The sequence below is a fragment of the Bos indicus genome, chromosome 7, assembly GCF_029378745.1.
Source record: "Bos indicus isolate NIAB-ARS_2022 breed Sahiwal x Tharparkar chromosome 7, NIAB-ARS_B.indTharparkar_mat_pri_1.0, whole genome shotgun sequence".
NCBI classification, from domain to species: Eukaryota; Metazoa; Chordata; class Mammalia; order Artiodactyla; family Bovidae; genus Bos; species Bos indicus.
This window is the reverse complement of record NC_091766.1, coordinates 87,843,641-87,864,530: the sequence shown is the minus strand read 5'-3', so window position 1 is coordinate 87,864,530 and position 20,890 is coordinate 87,843,641. Positions and strand designations below refer to the sequence as shown.

Genomic DNA, 20,890 nt, shown 5'->3' with positions numbered 1-20,890 from the left:
CACCTAAGATATTTATTAACATACACTATCCTAACTCGAATCCCAAGCCAACTAAAACAAGTATGTCATACCCAGGATGATTCTATTTTATTTCATGCTGTGTACATTTAGAAATTAAGATCTTTTAATTGATATCTATCCTGTTCCTTAATATACTCAAGCTTTTCAGGTCTTTCATTTCCCAAATTTTTCTTATGTCTTTTTACTTGCTAACAAAACTGTTTTCTTTTTCAGGTGTCATGCAAAAATAGGCTCAGAGAAGGTGAGCATATCCCCAGGAGATGAATCATAGTTTAAATCTTTCATCATGATTCTGTTCTCCTTTGCCAGAGATTGGATTAGAGATGGGCATGTGACACATCACACTAAGACATATCATAGTCAAATTGCTTAAAACCAGTGATAAAATAATCTTAAAAGCAGCCAGATTACAAAAGCATATTGAACAGAGGAAAAAAAATTAGGATGACAGTAGACTCTTCTTTGGAAACAAGGCACGTGAGAAGACAGTACTCTTTACTCTTTGAAAGACCAAAAAAAAAAAAAAAAAATCTGTCAACCTAAAATTCCATACCCAGAAAAAATAACTTTCAAAGATAAAGATGTTTCAGACAAACAAAGTGACCCACACACCAGCACTACAAGATATGCTAAAGAAATTTCTTAAGGAAGAAAGAGAGGGAGACCACATGCAAATGAAACACTGGAAATAGCTATGTCATATTTTTTTTTCTTATTTAAGCTCTTTTAAAGATAATTGACCTGACAGTTGACTTGTGTATGTTTTATAAGGAACTCTCAAAAACTCAACAGTAAAAAAGAAAAATACAATTCAAAATGTGCGAAAGATATAAATAGACATTTCATTGAAGAAGGTATACAGATGGCAAATGGGCACATGAAAAGATGTCTGACATCATTAGGGAAATGCAAATTAAAACTGCAGCGAGCATATCTATCAGAATGGCTAAAATTAAAAATTAGTGATAGCATAAAATGCTGGTGAGAATACAGAGAAACTGGATTATTTGTACACTGCTGATGGGAATGTAAAATTGTACAACCACTGGGAAATATTTTCCAGAGTGCCATACTATTCAATGGCAGTCTTAAAAAAGCTAAGCATACACTTACCATGCAACCCAGCAATCATACTCCTGGGCATTTATCCCAGAGAAATGAAAATGCACATGCATGCCAAAACTTGTACACAATTGTTCACAGCAGCTTTGTTTGTAATAGCCCCAAGTTGGAAACAACCCAAATATCTATAACATCTGAAGGGCTAAACAAATTGTGGAATATCCATACAAAGGAATAACTATTCACACGTACAACATTGTGGGGGAACTGTTAAGATGGACAACAACATGAATGAATCTCAAAATAAATATGCTGAGGAAAAGAAGCCAGACAAAGAGCACATCATGTAGAATTCAATTTATATAAAATCCAGAAAATGCAAACTAGTCATTAGTGCCAGAAAGCAGGCAGAAAATAATTGCTTGTTATTCGGGGAAGAAGATAAGGGAGGATTATTACCAAAGGGTGTGATAAAACTTTTAGGAGTGATGGGTAAGTTCATTACCTTGGTTCTGGTGATTGTGTCATGGGTTTATACATTTGTCAAAATATCAGATAGTTCATATCAGCTTATTGCATGTCAGTTATTTTTTTAAGTTAAATCAGTAAGACTTTAGAGGTGGAGTCTATTTCCCTTTCCTTTGAGACTGCCTTAACTAAATGAACATTGCAGCCTTGAGTTTGTGTGGTCTCTGAGATTAGGTAAGGAAAACTCATGCAGCTTCTCTCAGTTTATTTTAAGGCACTCACCAGCCATACTCACTGAGCCACCATGGAAGAGGCATGGCTACTCTGCTGAGAAGACCTTGTATTGAGACCACTTGGAGAGGTCCTAAGACTATAAGCAGGCAGAGAGCTGCTCAGCCAGCCTCCATCTGACAGGCTGTCTAAATGCCAGCCATCATATGATGTCAGTTATCCCCAACTGGAACCACCTAGCTGAACTCTGAGAGACAAAACAAGTGTTGTTGCTCCCCATCATTAAGTTTGGGGATGATTTGTTACACAGCAATAAATGACTAGAATTCTACCTAGTCCAGGCTTCCCTGGTGCCTCAGAAGGTAAAGAATCTGCCTGCCATGCAGGAGACATTGGTTCAGTCCCCGGGTTGGGAAGATCCTCTGGAGAAGGGCATGGCAACCTACTCCAATATTCCTGCCTGGAAAATTCCATGGGTAGCGAAGCTTGGTGGGCTGCAGTCCATGGGATCGCAAAGAGTCAGACACGACTGGGCGACTAGCACACGCACTACCTAGTCCAGGGTTTCTATGGTTGTAGTATAACTTCCTTTCTTTTCAGGAAAAACTGTTTTGTGTTAACAAATGACTAACTGTGGTCTGTGTTTTTTATGATTTTCCATATAAAGAACTGTGTAAATTAGAAAAAATTATTGTCCTCATACATGTCCTAACTTTTAGTTTAGAGAAACTAGAGAAAGCCTATCTATGGATTAAGAGAATCACTAGTTTCAGCCAGAACCCTTCAGATTTAGCTAAAATTCACAAAATGGTCAGTTAATAAACTACTAAATATTGGATTTTTGTGGAGGATACAAAATATATCTGGCCTGCCACGTGCTCTGAGAGTTTATCACCTGGGTGATGAAACAAGGCCTTTTTGCATAGGATGTGGTGGAAGGTCTTTATGGCAGAGAAAGATTTTGAGCTATAAATGATAAAGTATGAATATCAAAATTGTTTGAATGATTTTGAATGACTTAATTTGTCTCAAAGGAAAATTTGTTGTACATGATTATGCTATTAATATTGAACATCAGAAAACACAACCTGAGGACTCTTATTTGCTAATGAGGCAATTTTCCTCCCACAATTTATCCACTTCCTTCAACTCAGGATTATTCCTGGGTGTATATTTTTCAAGCACATTGCTTTAATTTGAAATAATCTCAGCAATGGGACAGTTGTAATCCAGCTACTGTGAGGATGAAGAGAGGTGCTGCTTAATGCATTCAGGTAGCGAGGTAATAGATCTGATATATATAGGACCTATAGTATTAACCTGTGTTAGGTCGAGAAAACAATTTCCAGTGGTTTTGCATTCAGAATTGATATAGCAGATATGTATCTCACTTTGTACTCAGGTAATCCATATTGCCATGTCAGGAAGCAAGGACCAGGAGTGGAAGTGAGGGCTCCAAAACTTATGGCTGGGTGGCCATATGAGGTAAGTAAATTCTCTGCTTCGAAACTTGTTATGTGCTATGTAATACATTTAAATTTAAAAGTTGGTCTAATAAGCTAAGTGTTCCAGGGGTGTGTTGGGCACTGTCTACACTGGTTCACATAGGTCATCATTTCTTTCCAGTTCTGCATACATTGGCATCACACTGGAAGCTTGAAACCAGCCAGAGTGGAAGTATTTACACCACAGAAGTGGGAGTTGCCACAAGTCAGGCCTCTCCCTACCTCTGTTCCTCCCACTCAGAACAAACTGTTAAACATTTATTAATACAGCCCTATTTAAACTTCAAGTTTTTTTGATACAAATCAATTTCAGTAGGTTTGTCTGAGCTGGGACTGGTTTGAAAGATGATGGACTCTATCATAGAATGAGGCCAGTCCCAAAAGAGAGAGGGTAAGAATGAGTATCTGGGAAGGAAAAGAAGCAGGTAATTAATTTTCAAGATAGTATTTATCACACATGGAAAAAATATATATATACACATATACACACATTTTTTTTCCTCTTTGCCAACTTCTGCTAATTCTTGTGAGACATAAAGGTGATTTGCTAACTCCTCCAGGAAAGGAAAGAGGGAAATGGGGAAATGATGGTCAGTGAGGCAGTAAAAGTTCTCACCACCACCAACTCTGAAAACACAAGAGAAGGAAGTTGAAAGCTTCTGAAGAGGAAGCATGGTGCATATAAGAGAGAGATTTGACCAGCAAGATCCTGAAAGTCTGTCGTGTGAGATTCTAACGCCAGGAAAAGTTCCAGGGAGTTTGGTGTGAAGTTAGAACAAGTTAGTGATTAACACTGAAGCTAAGAGCTGAAGGATACAGAAGAACATTCATTGTAACTAGGGGCCAGCACATTTTTTTAATATTTTCATTTTGTTTAATATCCTTTTAAAACATAGTGTGCACATTAATAGTAATATTTACATATATCACTGTTGTAGGGAAAAAGCTTTATTTAATAGAGAAAACTGTAGAAAAAATATACTCTGAATTCTCACCTGACTGTGTGGTAGACCATGATGGGAGAAGTAATCACCACCAGCTGGTGAGGGTTCTAATACTTCTTACTAATCCCAGACCCACATGTGTAGAAAGACTTGAAACTGGTCTGCTTATAAAATTGTGTAACAGTCTCAGAAAAAAATACCTTGCAGAAGAATTAGATCGAAAGAAACTGAAGAATTTGGGAGTACTGTTGCTGTGTGTCTTTCTCTAGGACAGTGGTGAATTTTAGAAGCAGATTTGAACCATGCACCTGCAATCATCAGCATGTTTGCATTTCTAAAGGTAAAATACAATGATACCAGGTGTATTGCTTTCCAGATCCCTTTAATTGACTGCAGCTAACTACTGTCTCTGTTCCAGGCCCTAGTTAAATAAACATACCTGTTGCCCTATAGAAATCCATTCAGCTCTAGACCCTTTAAATAAAGAACCATATCAGAAGATTACAAATCTTGACTATGAAAGTATATACAGTGCAGCAATGTGTGTACAAGAGTGCATATGCATAAGTGTACATATGTACTCTTGTAAAGTTTGCAAACCTTTAGAAACAGTTTTCCAGTTGACCGGCCCAGCAGACAGCATCTGTCCTCGGCATCGCCTGCGTATTTCCAAGCGGAGCTTCTCTGGGCTGTTGCCTCCTGATACGTGTTACTTCCCTACACCTTTGCACTATTTCCTCCTCTCATAGGCATTTATAACTCGCAGGTTGTATCATTTATGGATTTCATTCATGTGCCATTTACCTTTTTTTCCAAATAATTAAGCCCAAAATTACATTAGAGCTTGCTCAAGCTGCTTGCCACTTGGATAAATTATACATCATGGCTTCTCCAGTCAATCACCATCTAGCATTTGCAACATTCTGCAAGTCGCTTAGCTCTATTAGTTGTCTTCCTTGGCAGCCCTCAGGAGAATGAGGCTTACCCAGGGAATTACAGTAAGAAAAACGTGCAGCAATTGATTTTGGTGTTCTATTAACATTTCAACTTGAATGTTCTTCCAGTGTCTCTAGTGAAAAAGAATATTATTATTCTCTTATCCTATAAGAGAGTAGTGGTCAACACTACTATTTTAGAAGTCAGAAAAATGGAAAATACTTTCACTAGTGTTTGGCTAAGTCTGACTATATAGAAAGAAATATGGAAATCATTTTCTTATATATTGCACCTTTATGGACTGTTCAGTCTTAAAATTTAGGTAAATAACAGTTATATTAGTTATGTGTAAGTTATCTTTTTTCCTTATTTGGAATTTGTGTAAACTGAGATAAATATGGAGTATTTGTTCACTGTTATATCCTTGTTACTTGACATAGTAGGCACTTCATAAATACTTGTTGAATGAATGTTAATAAAATTATTGACCCACAAATTTAACAAATTTATCATCCTGTGGTGATAAAAATTATAATACAAGTTTCATGATTATAGAAACCCTGCCTACATTGTCACTTGATGTCTCCTTCTTGACTTAGTGCCTTGGTATTAATAATATAGTGTATCCTCAATAAATGAGGATATTGTACAAGTACAATATTCCAGTATAAATCACCCAGGTAAAACATGCCTGTCAATCTTAGTGGGAGTTCCCTAGCACTTTGTGTGGTTACTTATCTGAATCATTGTTGTTTCTACTTGGCTCACCTTCAAGTCCAGAGTACTTGATTTTGAAGCCATAATTTCATAAGTGCAAAGTCTCTTAATTAATCTTTTTTAATTAGTTATTTTCTTATTATAAAGTAATACACATTATAAAGATAAATTTTCTTATAATAGAAAACTTACAAATCAGTGATAAATAAAAAGAAAAGAAAAATCACTCAGATTTTCCACACTCAAAATAGCTACTGTTAAAATTTTGGTATCTATCCTTCCAATTATATGTGTGATATACATATTTATAGATATTATTACTATGTTACATATGATTTTGACACTTGCTCATTCCCCAGTTGTTTTAACATAAACATTTCCCTGGGTTTTAAATATTCTTTATGGAATTATTATTTTTATTTTTAAGTGTTAGTCACTCAGTCATTTCCTTCTCTTTGTAACCCATGGACTGTGGCCCACCAGGCTTCTCTGTCCATGGAATTCTCCAGGCAAGAATACTGGGTTGCCATTTTATTTTTAATTGGAGGATAATTGCTTTACAATGTTGTGTAAGTTTCTGCCATACAACAATGTGAATCAGCCATAGGTATACATATGTTCCCTTCCCCTTGAACCGCCCTCCCAGCCCCCACCCACCCCACCCATCTGGGTTATCACGGAGTACCAGGTTGGGCTCCCTGTGTTACACAGTAACTTTCCACTAGATCATCTACTTTACATACTGTAATGTATATGTTTCAATGCTACTCTCTCAATTTATCCCCCCCTCTCTTTGCCCGGCTGTGTCCACAAGTCTGTTCTCTCTGCATCTTATTTCTGTCCTGCCCTGCAAATAGTTTCATCAGTACCATTTTTCTAGATTCTTTATGGAAATATTTTAATGACTTGGAATTATCTTTCTCCAGGTCATTGCATGCCTGATTTTATTTTACAGATCTCACCTTTTTCATCTCCTGAGTGAGGCCTACTGGATTACTGTAGCAAGTAGCTGCCACTCCCCAGCCCCAGCTTTTCCCTATCCTATGACCCTCCTTGAAGCATAGGATGTATCTTTATTCATTATTGCATTCCCAGTGCCTAACCAGTGTCTGATCCTTGCTTAAATTATTTTTGAAAAAGTGAGTAAGTGAGGGTATGAAAGGACGAAGAAAATCCCATTGATACATTTACCACAGTGACTTAATGCCCCATCTGTATACATGCAGGATATTTACATCTCTTTCTTTATTGTGAACATCACTTTCATATATTTCTTTGAATAAATTTTTGTGCACGTTTGTGACGATTTTCTTAATTTATGTTCTTAGAAGTAAAATTGCTGGGTCTAAGGATAAGTAAAATGTTAATATTTTAAATAAATATTAGCAGAAAGTTTGTGATGGAGTACACACTCATCAATAGTATTTCAAATTGCCATTTTTAATTGTAGTTGATTTATAATGTTGTGTTAGTTTCAGATGTATCGCACAGTGACCCATGTACATATGCATATGTGTTCTTTTTCATATTCTTCTATGATTTATCACAGGATGTTGAGTATGCTTCCCTGTGGTGTGCTCTAGGATCTTGCTGTTTATCCATTCTATACATAATAGTTTGCATCTGCTAATCCCAACTCCCAATCTTTCCCTCCCACCACAGCAACCACAAAGCTGTGCTCTATGTCTGTGGCTCTGTTTCTGTTTCATAGATAAGTTCATTTATGTCATATTTTAGGTTCCACATATAAGTGATATCACATGGTATTTGTCTTTCTCTGACTTACTTTACTTAGTATAATAATCTCTAGGTTCATCCATGTTGCTGCAGATGGCATTACTTCATTCTTTTTTATGGTTGAGTAATAGTCTATTGTATATGTACATCACATTTTCTTTATTCCTTCAACTGTTGATGAACATTTAGGTTGAACATTCCATGTCTTGGCCACTGAATATAGTGTTGCTTTGAACACTGGGATGCATGTAGTTTTTTGAATTAGAGTCTTAATTTTTTTTGGATATATGCCCAGGAGAAGACTCCAATACTCTCAGCTGGAAGATCCCATGGATGGAGGAGCCTACTGGTAGGCTACAGCCCATGAGGTTGCGAAGAGTTGGACACGACTGAGCGACTTCCCTTTCACTTTTCACTTTCATGCATTAGAGAAGGAAATAGCAACCCACTCCAGTGTTCTTGCCTGGAGAATCCCAGGGACGGGTAGCCTGGTGGGCTGCCATCTATGGGGTCACACAGAGTCAGACACGACTGAAGTGACTTAGCAGCAGCAGCATACTATTTTCCATAATGACTGCACCAATTTATATTCCTGCCAACAGTGCAGTTGGGTTTCCTTTTCTCTGCACCCTTTCTAGCATTTATTACTTGTAGACTTACTAAAAAATACATTATTTTAATATAGTTGATTTACAGATTTTTCAACGTTTTGGTGATGGCCATTCTGACTGGTGTTAGGTGATATCTTATTGTAGTTTTGATGTGCATTTCTCTAATAATTAGTGATGTTGGGCATCTTTTCATGTTCATATTGGTCATCTGTATATCTCCTTTGGAGAAATGTCTATTTAGGTAGGTCTTCTGCCCATTTTTTAAAGTGATTTTATTTATTTGTTTATTTTTGGCTGTTCTGGGTCTTTGTTGCTGTGCAGCTTTTCTCTAGTTGTGGCGAGTGGGGCTACACTGTAGTTGTGGTACGTGGGATTCTCATTGCAGTGGCTTCTCTTGTTGCAGAGCAGGCTCTAGGGTGCGTTCGGTTCAGTTCAGTTGCTCAGTTGTGTCTGACTCTTTGTGACCCCATGGACTGCAGCTTCCCTGTCCATCACCAACTCCTGGAGCTTGCTTAAACTCATTTCGATTGAGTCAGTGATGCCATCCAACCATCTCATCCCATCATCCCCTTCTCCTCCTGCCTTCACTCTTTCCCAACATCGGGGGCTTTTCTAATGAGTCAGCCCTTCGCATCAGGTGGCCAGAATACTGGAGTTTCACCTTCCAGTGAATATTCAGGATTCATTTCCTTTAGAACTGACTGATTTGAACTCCTTGCAGGTTGCATGGGCTTCAGTAATTGCAGTTCCTGGGCTCTAGAGCACACCCTCAATAATTGTGGCACACAGGCTTAGCTGCTGCATGACATGTGGGATCTTCCCAGACAAGGCATGGAACTCATGTCTCCTGCATTGGCAAGCAAATTCTTTATTACTAAGCCATCAGGGCGGCCCCATGCCCATTTTTTTTTTGGGCTTTCTGTTTTTTTAATATTGAGCTCTATAAGTTGTTTGTATATTTTGAAAGTTAATTCCTTGTCAGTTGCATCATTTACAAATATTTTCTCCCACTCCATGGGTTGTCTTTTCATTTTGTTTATGGTTTCTTTTGCTTTGCAAGAGCTTTTAAGTTTAATTAGGTTCCATTTGTTTATTTTTGCTTTTGTTTCCATTATTCTAGGAAGTGGATCAAAAAAGATCTTGTTGTGATTTATGTCATAGAGTGGTCTGCCTGTTTTCCTCTAGGAGTTTTATAGTATCTGGTCTTACACTTATGTCTTTAATCTATTTTGAATTTATTTTTGTGTATGTTGTTAGAGAATGTTCTACTTTCATTCTTATACATACAGCTGTTCAGTTTTCCCAGCACCACTTATCGAGGAGACTGTCTTTTCTCCATTGTATATTCTTGCTTCCTTTGTTATAGATCAATTGACCATAGTGCACTGGTTTATTTCTGAGCTTTCTATTCTGTTCATCTGTGTCTTTGTTCCCATACCATACTGTTTTGATTTCTAGCAAACTGAATCCAACAATATATTAAAAGGATTATATAACATAATCAAATGGAATTTATCCTAGGCATGCAACAATTTTTTTCCATATCTGGAAATCAATCACTGGTTATACACCACATTAGCAAGTTGAAGAATAAAATGATCATCTCATTAGATGCATAAAAAGCTTTTGATAAATTCAACATCAATTTATGACAAAAACTCTCCAGAAAGTGGACATGGGGGAACATACCTCAAATAATAAAGACTGTATATGACAAACCCTGAGCTAACATAATACTCAATGATGAAAAGCTCAAAGCATTCCCTCTGAGATCAGGAAAAAGACAAAAGTGGCCATTGTTGCCACCTTTATTCAACAATTTTGGAAATCCTAGCCACAGCAATCAGAGAAGAAAATGAAATAGAAGAAATCCAAATTGGAAAAGAAGAAGTAAAACTGTCACTGTTTGCAGATGACATGACAGTATATACAGAAAATCTTAAAGATGCCACTGGAATACACATTATAAAGATAAATTTTCTTATAATAGAAAACTTACAAATCTTAAAATCTAAAACTTAGAAAATCTTAAAGATGCCACTGGAAAACTACTAGAGCTCATCAGTGAATTCAGTGAAGTTTCAGAACACAAAATTAATATATAGAAATCTTTTACATTTCTGTGTGCTAACAATGAAATATCAGAAAGAGAAATTAAGGAAATAATTCCATTTACTGTTATTAAAAAAAAAACAAACCCTAGGAATAAACCTACCTAAGGAGGCAAAAGATATCTGTAACCTGAAAACTATAAGACACTGACTAAAAAAATTGAAGATCATACAAACAGATGGAGAGATACACTGTGTTATTTGATTGGAAGAGTCAATATTAAAATGACCATATTATATAAGACAGTGTACAGATTCAGTGCCATCTCTATAAAATTATCAATGGCATTTTTTTTTAATTAGAACAAAAAATTTTTAAATTTGTTTGGAAACATGAAAGAACCCAAATAGCCAAAACCATCTTGAGAAAGAATGGAGCTGAAAGTTAATCATGCTCCCTGACTTTATACTGTACTAAAAATCTACAGTAATCAAAGCAGTATGGCCCTGGTGCAAATGACCATTTCACTCAAGTCAGAAATAAATTTTTGTCATTTTGAAACAGAATTATTAGTTGAGAAATTTCATCTCATTTTAAATAAAATTTCTTCAGTTTTTAGACATATTTTATTATATAAGATACAATTACTTTCATATGCTTTTTGGTCATTGTCATTTCCTTTTTTGCTTTGGTGGATTGTCAGTTCATGTACTTGCCAAGTTAATAGTTTTAATAGATTTATAAGTTCATTATATACTAAAATTTATTTAATTTCTTGTTCATTTCTTGTTCTTGTTCAACTGTGGAATTATTTTCCACAGTTCGTGGTTCTCTCTCACTTTTGTTTACTGTATTATAATTTTTATATGATGTGAACTTTAAAACACATACAAAAAAACAGAGATAACACACATACATAAAACCATTTTTTATTGCCCAGCTTCAACAACTATCAGCTCATGTCTAATCCCTCTCCTCAATTCTTCTACCTTATCTATTCCCAACTTCTGTGTATGTTGAAGAAATCCCATGCATTGTATCATTTAATCAGTAAATATTTCAATATATAAAAGACAAAAGACTTTTCCCTTTTAACATAACCTCCAAACTAATAATTTATAGTGTAAAACAGAATTATTTTTATGTAATTTTAATCTTCTTTATGATTTCTCCTTTTGTTATTTTAAGAAAAATTTTCCTTATGTTATGAATTTATAAAAATTTACTTATTTTGCTATAAGGTTTTAATCCATAGCCTTTGTAGAAAGCTTTGAAGGTACAGATAAATTAAAGTGACAAATCTCATAACCCATATGTATCACTTTCAATCTTGTATGTGTAGGATATATCCTGAAACAGTTTCAAATTTATTTTAAAAAATTAAACTGTATTATTTTTAAACTTAATAATTTATTTCAAATGTCATATCATGTTGATAAACATTGTAACATTTTCTAAAGGTGCATAATATTCTGTTGAAAAACTATAACATTATTTTACTCAATGCCTTAATATAGGTATTTAGATGAGTGATATCTTTTGACAATGTATAGTAAATCATATATTAATCAAATATTGAATCCCTGTGGTATGTCAGGGAGCTTCCCAGATGGCTCAGTGATAAAAGAATCCACCAGTCAATGCAAGAGACACAGGAAATGAGAGTTCAGTCCCTGAGTCAGGAAGGTCCCCTGGAGGAGGAAATGGCAACCCACTCCAATACTCTTGCCTGGGAAATCCCATGGACAGAGGTGCATGGTGGGCTACAATCCATGGGGTTACAAAGAGTTGGACATGACTAAGTGATCAGCCCTGGGATTTCTTTGGAAGGAATGATGCTAAAGCTGAAACTCCAGTACTTTGACCACCTCATGTGAAGAGCTGACTCATTGGAAAAGACTCTGATGCTGGGAGGGATTGGGGGCAGGAGAAGGGGACGACAGAGGATGAGATGGCTGGATGGCATCACTGTCTCTATGCACGTGAGTCTGAGTGAACTCCAGGAGTTGGTGATGGACAGTGAGGCCTGGCGCACTGTGATTCATGGGGTCACAAAGAGTCAGACACGACTGAGCGACTGAACTGAACTGAACTGAACTGAGTGATTGAACTCAAGCACAAGCATGGTATGCCAGACACTATATTTGACACTGAAAAAACAATGGTGAGAAAACACATACACGCACACACACACACACACACACACACACACAATGCAGGTTTCTGTCTGATATATGGCTTAATGTAGTCATGAACATTTTTGTTCAGATATTTTTGTACTTTTTAAATTATTTCTTTTAGATACACTTTTTAATTTATTTTTTTATTGAAGGATAATTGCCTTACAGAATTTTGGTGTTTTCTGTCAAACCTCAACCTGAATCAGCCATAGGTATACATGTATCCCCTCCCTTTTGAACTTCTCTCCCATCTAGGTTCAACCACCTCATTAGAACTGACTCAAAGGTGTTCCTTTTTATGGCTGAGTAATATTCCACTGTGTATATGTACCACAATTCCTCTATCCATTCGTCTGTCAATGGACATCTAGGTTACTTTCATGTTCTAACTATTGTAAATAGTGCTACAATGAACAATGCATTTTTAAAAATGAAAAAATGCTTTGAAAATTTGATTTTTATAGATACTGTTAAATTCTCTTACACAATTGTAATGACATTTTACATTTCCTCTTGTACTATCTCAGTGTCAATACCAAGTATCATTGCTGTTTTCAATCTTTGGTAATCTGGTAAGTGAAAAATAATTTATCACTGTTTATTTAGTATTTCACTTATTATTAGTGAGAGTACTTACTCATATGTATATGTTGAATCTTTGTATTTTTCTTTTGTGGGTTACCTGTTCATGTTCTTTGCATATTTTTTTCTCATTGAGATGTCTGATTTCTCATCTTTTACAGTTTTGTTTTTTAAATTTAAATACTTAATGCATTGCAGCAAATGGTTGCATAGAGATCATATGTGTAAAACTACTAAAAAAAACTTTTGACTAAGTAAAATGATTGTAAGTCTTTATATTTGAACTTTATCTACAATAATATCCCCCCAATTTGAATACTTTCCTAATTTTCTCAGTAGTGTCTGCATAAATAGTCTCACACTGGAGGACTCAGTTTCAGGTACCCATCGGGGAATAGGTCAAATGCTTATTTAGAGGTAAATATGGGGTCCCTGGTGGCTCAGATGGTAAAGCGTCTGCCTACAGTGTGGGAGACCTGGGTTCGATCCCTGGGTCAGGAAGATCCTCTGGAGAAGGAAATGGCAACCCACTCCAGTATTCTTGCCTGGAAAACCCCATGGATGGAGGAGCATAGTAGGCTACAATCCATGGCGTCACAAAGAGTCGGACCCGACTGAGCGACTTCACTTCACTTCCTTCATAAAAAAATTATAGTATGTTGAAAGACAGAAGAAATGGACCTTCAGTGCTTGTGGAATTGCTAATGACTTATAGAGTCTTCTGGTTCAAAAATGGTAGTATTGGAGGTGATAAAAAGTCATTGCTATCTGCCAGTTACAAGATTATACAAAGTGAGAATAATTCTTAATGTCAGTTTAACAAGAGTCATCAGTGCAGTTAGCACCCTTGTGGGCAATCTCAAGAGAAAAGCTAAGGATTGAGTGATTGTGGAGTACAAAATACATTTTCACCTATGAGACAAATTGGTGTGGAAACAGACTTCCTTAGATTAGACTCTCTAGTTGGTAAATGGTGAACTGATTTCAATTTCTAGGGCCATTAATCTCTTACCTTTTATGAGTAGTAAATTACCTTTAAATTAAAACAAACAAAGAGTATACCTGTCAGACCATGTGTCAGAATAAACACAAGTCGCCAACAAGTTCTAATTAGGACCTCTAACCTGATCTACTTAAATGGCTTTGACAAGTAGAGGACCATAAAACCAATTTTCATTTTCAAGGAGGAAAGTAGCTTTTAATCAAGAATTTGAAAAAAAAAATGACCTACTTTCAAATTTTTTCTACAAATAGTGTATCACATTGAATTTCTTTAACCACATTTTTATGCACTAACTGAGTGATATCTCTTATGATTATGTCACTTTTGGTGTTGCTTTGGTTTTTATTTTTGTTTTAATGTCTCATATTCGAGAGTAGTAGTTTGAAAATGAAAGCCCTCTCACTCTTTGATTTTCAGCACATGTGGGATCTGTCACACCACATTTAAAATCATGTTATCAGTTTGTATGAGCACTGTCTTGAAAATGTTCTGCGTGTCCCCTTCCCAGCATGCCCTGGTGGAAGCCCTTACCCAGCCTGCTTTTGTGGAAAAGGGCCTTCCTTTAACTCTTAACCAAGGGGAAGCCACCAACCATAAAATTGCTAACATGGAGGAGTGGCACAGGTTTTAGCTATTGTAGAAAACCTCCTAGATTTTATTATTGTGGTTGTTCTGACCATTTGCATTGGATAGGGGGAGGGCATTTTCATTTTTCCTGTGCTGTCATTTTTAAAAAGGTAAGAAAATAAAGGTTATGGTAGGGCATCCGTTAAGACCATTTATGCAGCACGTGGCGAGATAGAAAACCTGTCTTAAACCTGAGTCACATAACACAAAATTCCTGAAGCACTCTGGCTGCAGATACAGTTGGATATAGGGATCAAATGATTTCACTAAGATTTTGTTTCTCTTTCTGAGACTTTTATCCTCTTTCAGCTGTTTTCACAGGCAGCCTCTATCGTATTTCCTTTCAAGCTCTCTGCCTTTTCTCTGACAAGACTAGCTTAGTTCAGATGCCCATTACTGAATCAACATGGTCATTAGGGAATTAGTTGAATGAACCTGGTCCTTGGGCTTCAGTCAAGAATCGGAGGGGTGAAGTCTCTTCCAGTCCACAAGGAACTGAAGTAGGGGATAGGAGAATACCCAAATAAATGGATGTAGGAGGAAAGGAGAATCGATGTTGTGGAGGCCAACATGACACTGTCTAGGGCTGTAGATTTTTCCACTATTGGGCTCCTGTTCTTTTGCACTTTGGATGCTCCCCAAACAAACAGACGTAGCTATAAAATGAATTTAGACCAGTTTTCTTCTCCCAAATCTAGAAAGGAGTCGGAGTTATAGTGGCAATGCTAAGGGGGTGAATCTAAGAGACATCAACATCCAGAAAGCATCTCACATGTATTGATGATGTTGTCTAGATCACCTTAATATCCACCAACTCTTTGTAAAATTTTTCATACCCAATAACTTTGGTAGAGTATTTCACTTTACTGAAAGAGTACTGAAACAATCTGATTGAATTGTTTGAATATTACTATTTTGTAGAACTACCTTCAATCAATTAGCTATCCTAGGAAAGCTATATATATTTTTTGTCCATGTATCAGTATTTAAGGAGTTCAAAATGTATAAATGAGTGTGGTTCTTTCATTCTCTGAAGAACACCCAGTTGTAAGTATAGGACTACTTTGGAAACCATCATACACCCTATGAAGGGCTTCCCAGGTGGTGCCGTGGTAAAGAATCTGCCTGCCAGTGCAGGAGACACAGGAGACGAGGGTTCGATCCCTGGGTCAGTAAGATCCCCTGTAGTAGGAAATGACAACCCACTCTAGTTTTCTTGCCTGGAAAATTCCATGGACATAGGAGCCTGGCAGGCTACCATCCGTGGGGTCACAAAGAATCAGACGTAACTGAACACAAGCAGGATACACTTTATGGGAGAAATACCAAAAAGATTGACTGTATCCTCTCTAAAATATCAATAGGAGACCATCAAGATTTCTCAGTTCCTTACAAAATGAGGAATGAGTTTCCAGAAGTAAGTGACTTCTTGTCACTTATGTAGGCATTTCACCCTACATAAAATGCTTCCAGTAGCTTCTGATTTCCAAAGTTAATCCTTTTTAAACACTTAATCCTTCGATTACGTCAAGAAGAAAGTCACAGTCTGGTGTTAATGTATCTTTAACACCTAACACTCACTAATAGCCCTTTTAACAGAGAATAAGCGTTCAGTAAACAACTGAATCTCTGATGAACCTGGGGCTGGGTTTGATAAGCCTCATTAAGAGAACAGGAATTATCTGAACTGATGCTAAAGAACACTGTAGATATTTGCTGTAGTAGATGGGGAGTTCACAAATCCATGGTGTTTGCCACGTTAGTTTACTGAAAAAGTAGTGCATATATGGAACTTTACATCATGAAAACCTAAAATAGGTTTGAACCTATAATAGGCTTCAAGAAAGGTGAATCTAAATTCACAAATGTCAGGAAAATATCACTAAACTTTTGAGTTTCATATGCTAGAAGGCTACTATCACATGACATGCCCCTTTATACTCCTAGAAGAGACAGAATATTGGATGGACCATGGCTCAGAACCACTAGACTAATTCTTGTGCTTTTAAGTAAAGTCCTTTATTTCTTTGAAAAGACCTCTTTTAAATTGCAGATGATGCTGGTCTGGGGAAAGGTGTCCCTAAAGAGACAGCAGCGTAAGTGCCCATGTTAGTACTATCTTACTGTGTGCACAGGCTAAATCTAATGCAGATTGAACTAATCTAAAGTTCAACATCTGTTTCATTCAAAGTGGAACATTTGAAATTCAATGCAAAGAAGGACTTTCAAACCGGGCTTTTATTCTGCACAACTAATTGCAATAGTCAGTTTCCAGTTTTTGAGTCTATAAAGCCCTTTAGCTAGCCCCAATTAAAGTCCCATAAAGTAGCATTACAATTTGATGAATGTTTTATAGGTTTCATTATATTTTTACAAAGAACTGTTGTATATAATTTTATAAATTTAGTAATATTGAATATCAGTAATATATTGAATACTATGGTTAAGAACCTGTACTTTGGAGCTGGACAGACTTTTGATAGAATTTCTCATCTGCTACTGAGTGACTTTGGACAAGTTATTTACTCTCTAAGTTCCAGATTCTTTTTGCTATAAAACAGGGATATGGATAATATCTGTCACATAGGTAGCAAAATAAACTAATGCTTGTTGGCTGTATTAAGCAAAATAATTTAAGTAATCTCTTACACAATACCTGGCAAAGAGTTAGGGGTCAAACATATTAAGTGTAATGAATAATCATCAAAGTAGCAGCTTTATTCAGTGCTGACGTTTGATTTAATAGCTTTGTTTATAGAACACAATCACTCAGGTTAAATGCATATTTAAAAAGTACCTCGATGTTTTCAAATGTGCAAATGTTTGCACAATGAAAATGAGAGTAAAAAAAGTAAAAGTAAGAAGTTTTACTTTTTTTCTGAAATTTTTGATTTTCCAACACTCATAACACTGGCTGTATGGAGTATATCCAGCTTAGTCTTTATTTATTGAATTTTCTCATCATCTTCTTTGGCTACCTCTGCCCTGGGCTGTGTTCCCCTGCCCACTCAACTGAGAGGATGGAGTGTTTAGAACTGGAGGGCAGGAGCTCAGGGCTCCTCTCTAGGATGTCCTTACCAACTCTGCCCCCTTTTATAAGGAGGAAACTAAAGCCCAGAGTGGATCGGTATTTACACAAGTTCAACTGAATCAGAATTTAAACCTTGCTTCTCACACTCATTCCTTTGTACTATACTGATTTTCAAAACTGATTAAGACTCAACAATTTTTTAAATCACTGTGGCCCATTTAAGAAAGGTCATTAAGAAAATGACCTTGAAGAAAAAAGCTGTAAATGATGAAGGAATAGAAACATATTTTGGTTTTCTAGAATCAGTTGATTTTTTGTAAGCCATGTTCCTCAGATCATATTTGGAATATATTACACATAGAGCAAAGATATCACTGCTGACAAAGGTCTGTATAGTCAAAGCTATGCTTTTGACAGTAGTCATGTACTGATTTGGGAGTCGGATCATAAAGAAGCCTGGGTGCCAAAGAATTGATGCTTTCGAACTGTGGTGCTGGAGAAGACTCTTGAAAGTCCCTTGAACTGCAAGATCAAACCAGTCAATCCTTACTTCATTGGAAGGACTGAAGCTGAGGTTCCAATACTTTGTCCACCTGTTGTGAAGAGCCAACTCATTGGAAAAAACCCTGGTGCTGGAAAAGATTGAGAGGAGGAGAAAAGGATGCAGAATATGAGATGGTTTGATAGCATCACTGAGTCAATGGACATGAATCTGAGCAAACTCCAGGAGATAGTGAAGGAGAGGGAAGTGTGGCGTGCTGTAGTCCGTGGGGCTGCAGAGTTAGACACAACTTAGTGACTGAACAACAACAAATAGACACGATGATTATATATGTATATAAATATTTATTTAATATTTTCTTGATTATTATCCATACAGTAGTAATTAACAGTAACCAATAGCCAAATATTAATAATAATATTAACTCAATATTTATATTAATCATTATATATTTTACTGTTAACTAGAATATATGATTTTCTTTTCTAGCTAAAGGAATATTGTGATGTTACCAAAGAGTGTGCCATTTTTATGAAATTTCCCAGCAATATTGAGAAAAAAATTTTCTTTTTAAGATGGTATACTAAACCTTGAAAAAAAGAAAAAACAGTTCACGCTACAAAGTGTATGGGGAGAAGTCCTGCTCTGTAATTCTGTGTATGATGCTAGGATTAGGCAAGCAGCTGATGGATGGCTTGATCAGCCAGGGGCTAACCTGAAAACTGCCGACTTCCTGGATGTGAGCCAAAGATTGCCCTTGGGGTTGAGATAAGCCAGTTAATCTCCTGACTGAAACAGCTAGTCTAGACGTTGAATTGCTCTGGCACAGTACTTGTCAGGGATCTTGTGGACTGCCTACATGCTGATTTCACCCACTGCATAGTCCTGGGCTTGCAAGGGTATTTGGGGCAAGGGTATGGCATAGTTGCTATGAGTTGACAGATTCAGCTGCCAAGAGAAGGTTATACAAGGTGGAGTGGTGGTTTGCCTGAATTTTTCTTAGATCAGTTCCCAGTCACCAGTGGAGAGGAAACAGCTGCATAATAGGTCTAGCTTGTTTTTATTCATGCGTAAGGATGTAATAAGGAATCCGTAAGCTGGTATTAGCTGTTTCTGATCCTCTGAGAGGTTCTTCTGGCTGTGAGGATCCTTAAAAGTTGTTGAGAGAGTCATTTGGGACTGGCGTATGCTGATGAGTGAACTGCAAGGCACATACAAAATGAAAAGACTTTCTAGAGAGCCAGCAAGAAATAAAGGCGGTCTTTGGATACAGAGCAGAAATTTGACACAAAATGCTACCATTATCTGATCTTTTAATATAAGAAATGCTAAAATAGATTAAGCAGCAAAATATGTGTTACACAAGCTTCAAAGTTTTCAGAGCAACCATCTTCAGCCTAGAAAGAATTGAAGACTTCAACCTACATTTTGGACTTGCTCTGTTTTAATATTTGTACCATATCTTATTCAGTATTGAATCCCTACTTCATTTGTTTTGGGCTACAAAGATGAGCAAAATCAGTTATTTCCTTTAATGAGTTTACATTCCAGTTAAGGTGAAAGTGACAAAGAAAGTGAAGTGTTAGTCAGTTGTGTCCAACTCTTTGCAACCCTATGAACTGTAGCCTGCCAGGTTCCTCTGTCCATGGGATTCTCCAGGCAAGAACACTGGAGTGGGTGACCATTCCCTTCTCCAGGAGATCTTCCTGACCCAGGGATTGAACTCGAGTCTCATATTGTGCGCAGATTCTTTGCCGTTAAAGGTGGTCACAACAAATAAGAATATCACCAAGAAAAAGATGAACATCCATCATTACACAATGGCTTGGAGATTGAGATTGTACCTGAAATGACTAAGGATTTGGACCCATTTAGAAATCTGTCTTCCTTCATTTTTTCCACCTTACTCTACACATTCATATTCTCATATGCATCTGGACCTATAGATATTATTTATGTTCTACAGATACCAAAGGTTTTCTCTGTACCCTGTTCTCACTCATGTTCCACTAGCCAGATGCATAGTGAATATTTTTTTTTTAATGTCCAATAGGAACTTTCACCAGAATCCATTCTTCTGTTACCTTTGGATGTGATCCACTTGAGTTGGCTGTACCGTATATCACCCTGGCATCAATCTAAACTCTTGGAGGCCTCAAATTCCTTCATTTCTCTCAACTCCACATATAACTCACCTCTAAGTTTAATTGCTTCTACTCTGTCTTGCCTGAAGAACTATGGACAGAGGTTCATAACATTGTACAGGAGGCCGTGATCAAAACCATCCCTAAGAAAAAGAAAGGCAAAAAAGGCAAAATGATTGTCTGAGGAGGCTTTACAAATACTTGAGAAAAGAAGGGAAGCTAAGGCAAAGGAGATAAGGAAAGATATATCCATCTAAATGCAGAGTTCCAACAAATAGCAGAGAGATGAGATAGCCTTCCTAAGTGATAAATGCAAAGAAATAGAGGAAAACAATAGAATGGGAAAGGCTAGATATCTTCAAGAAAATCAGAGATACCAAGGGAACATTTCATGCAAAGATGGGCACAATAAAGGACAGAAAGAATATGGACCTAGCAGAAGCAGAAGATATTAAGAAGAGGTGGCAAGAATCCACAGAAGAATTATACAAAAAAGATCTTCATGACCCAGATAACCACTCACCTAGAGCCAGAAAT

General features: G+C 36.7%; 1 long non-coding RNA gene across 1 annotated transcript in view; it reads left to right on the top strand.

Annotated features, from left to right (window-relative positions):
* The first annotated feature begins 230 nt into the window (after positions 1–230).
* The window catches only part of LOC139183933 (uncharacterized), a 63,526-nt gene continuing 42,866 nt past the window's right edge, over positions 231–20,890 (top strand). The window contains exons 1-2 of the long non-coding RNA XR_011567421.1: positions 231–262; positions 3,185–3,267. This is a non-coding gene — a long non-coding RNA (uncharacterized lncRNA). The remainder of the gene's footprint in view (positions 263–3,184; positions 3,268–20,890) is intronic.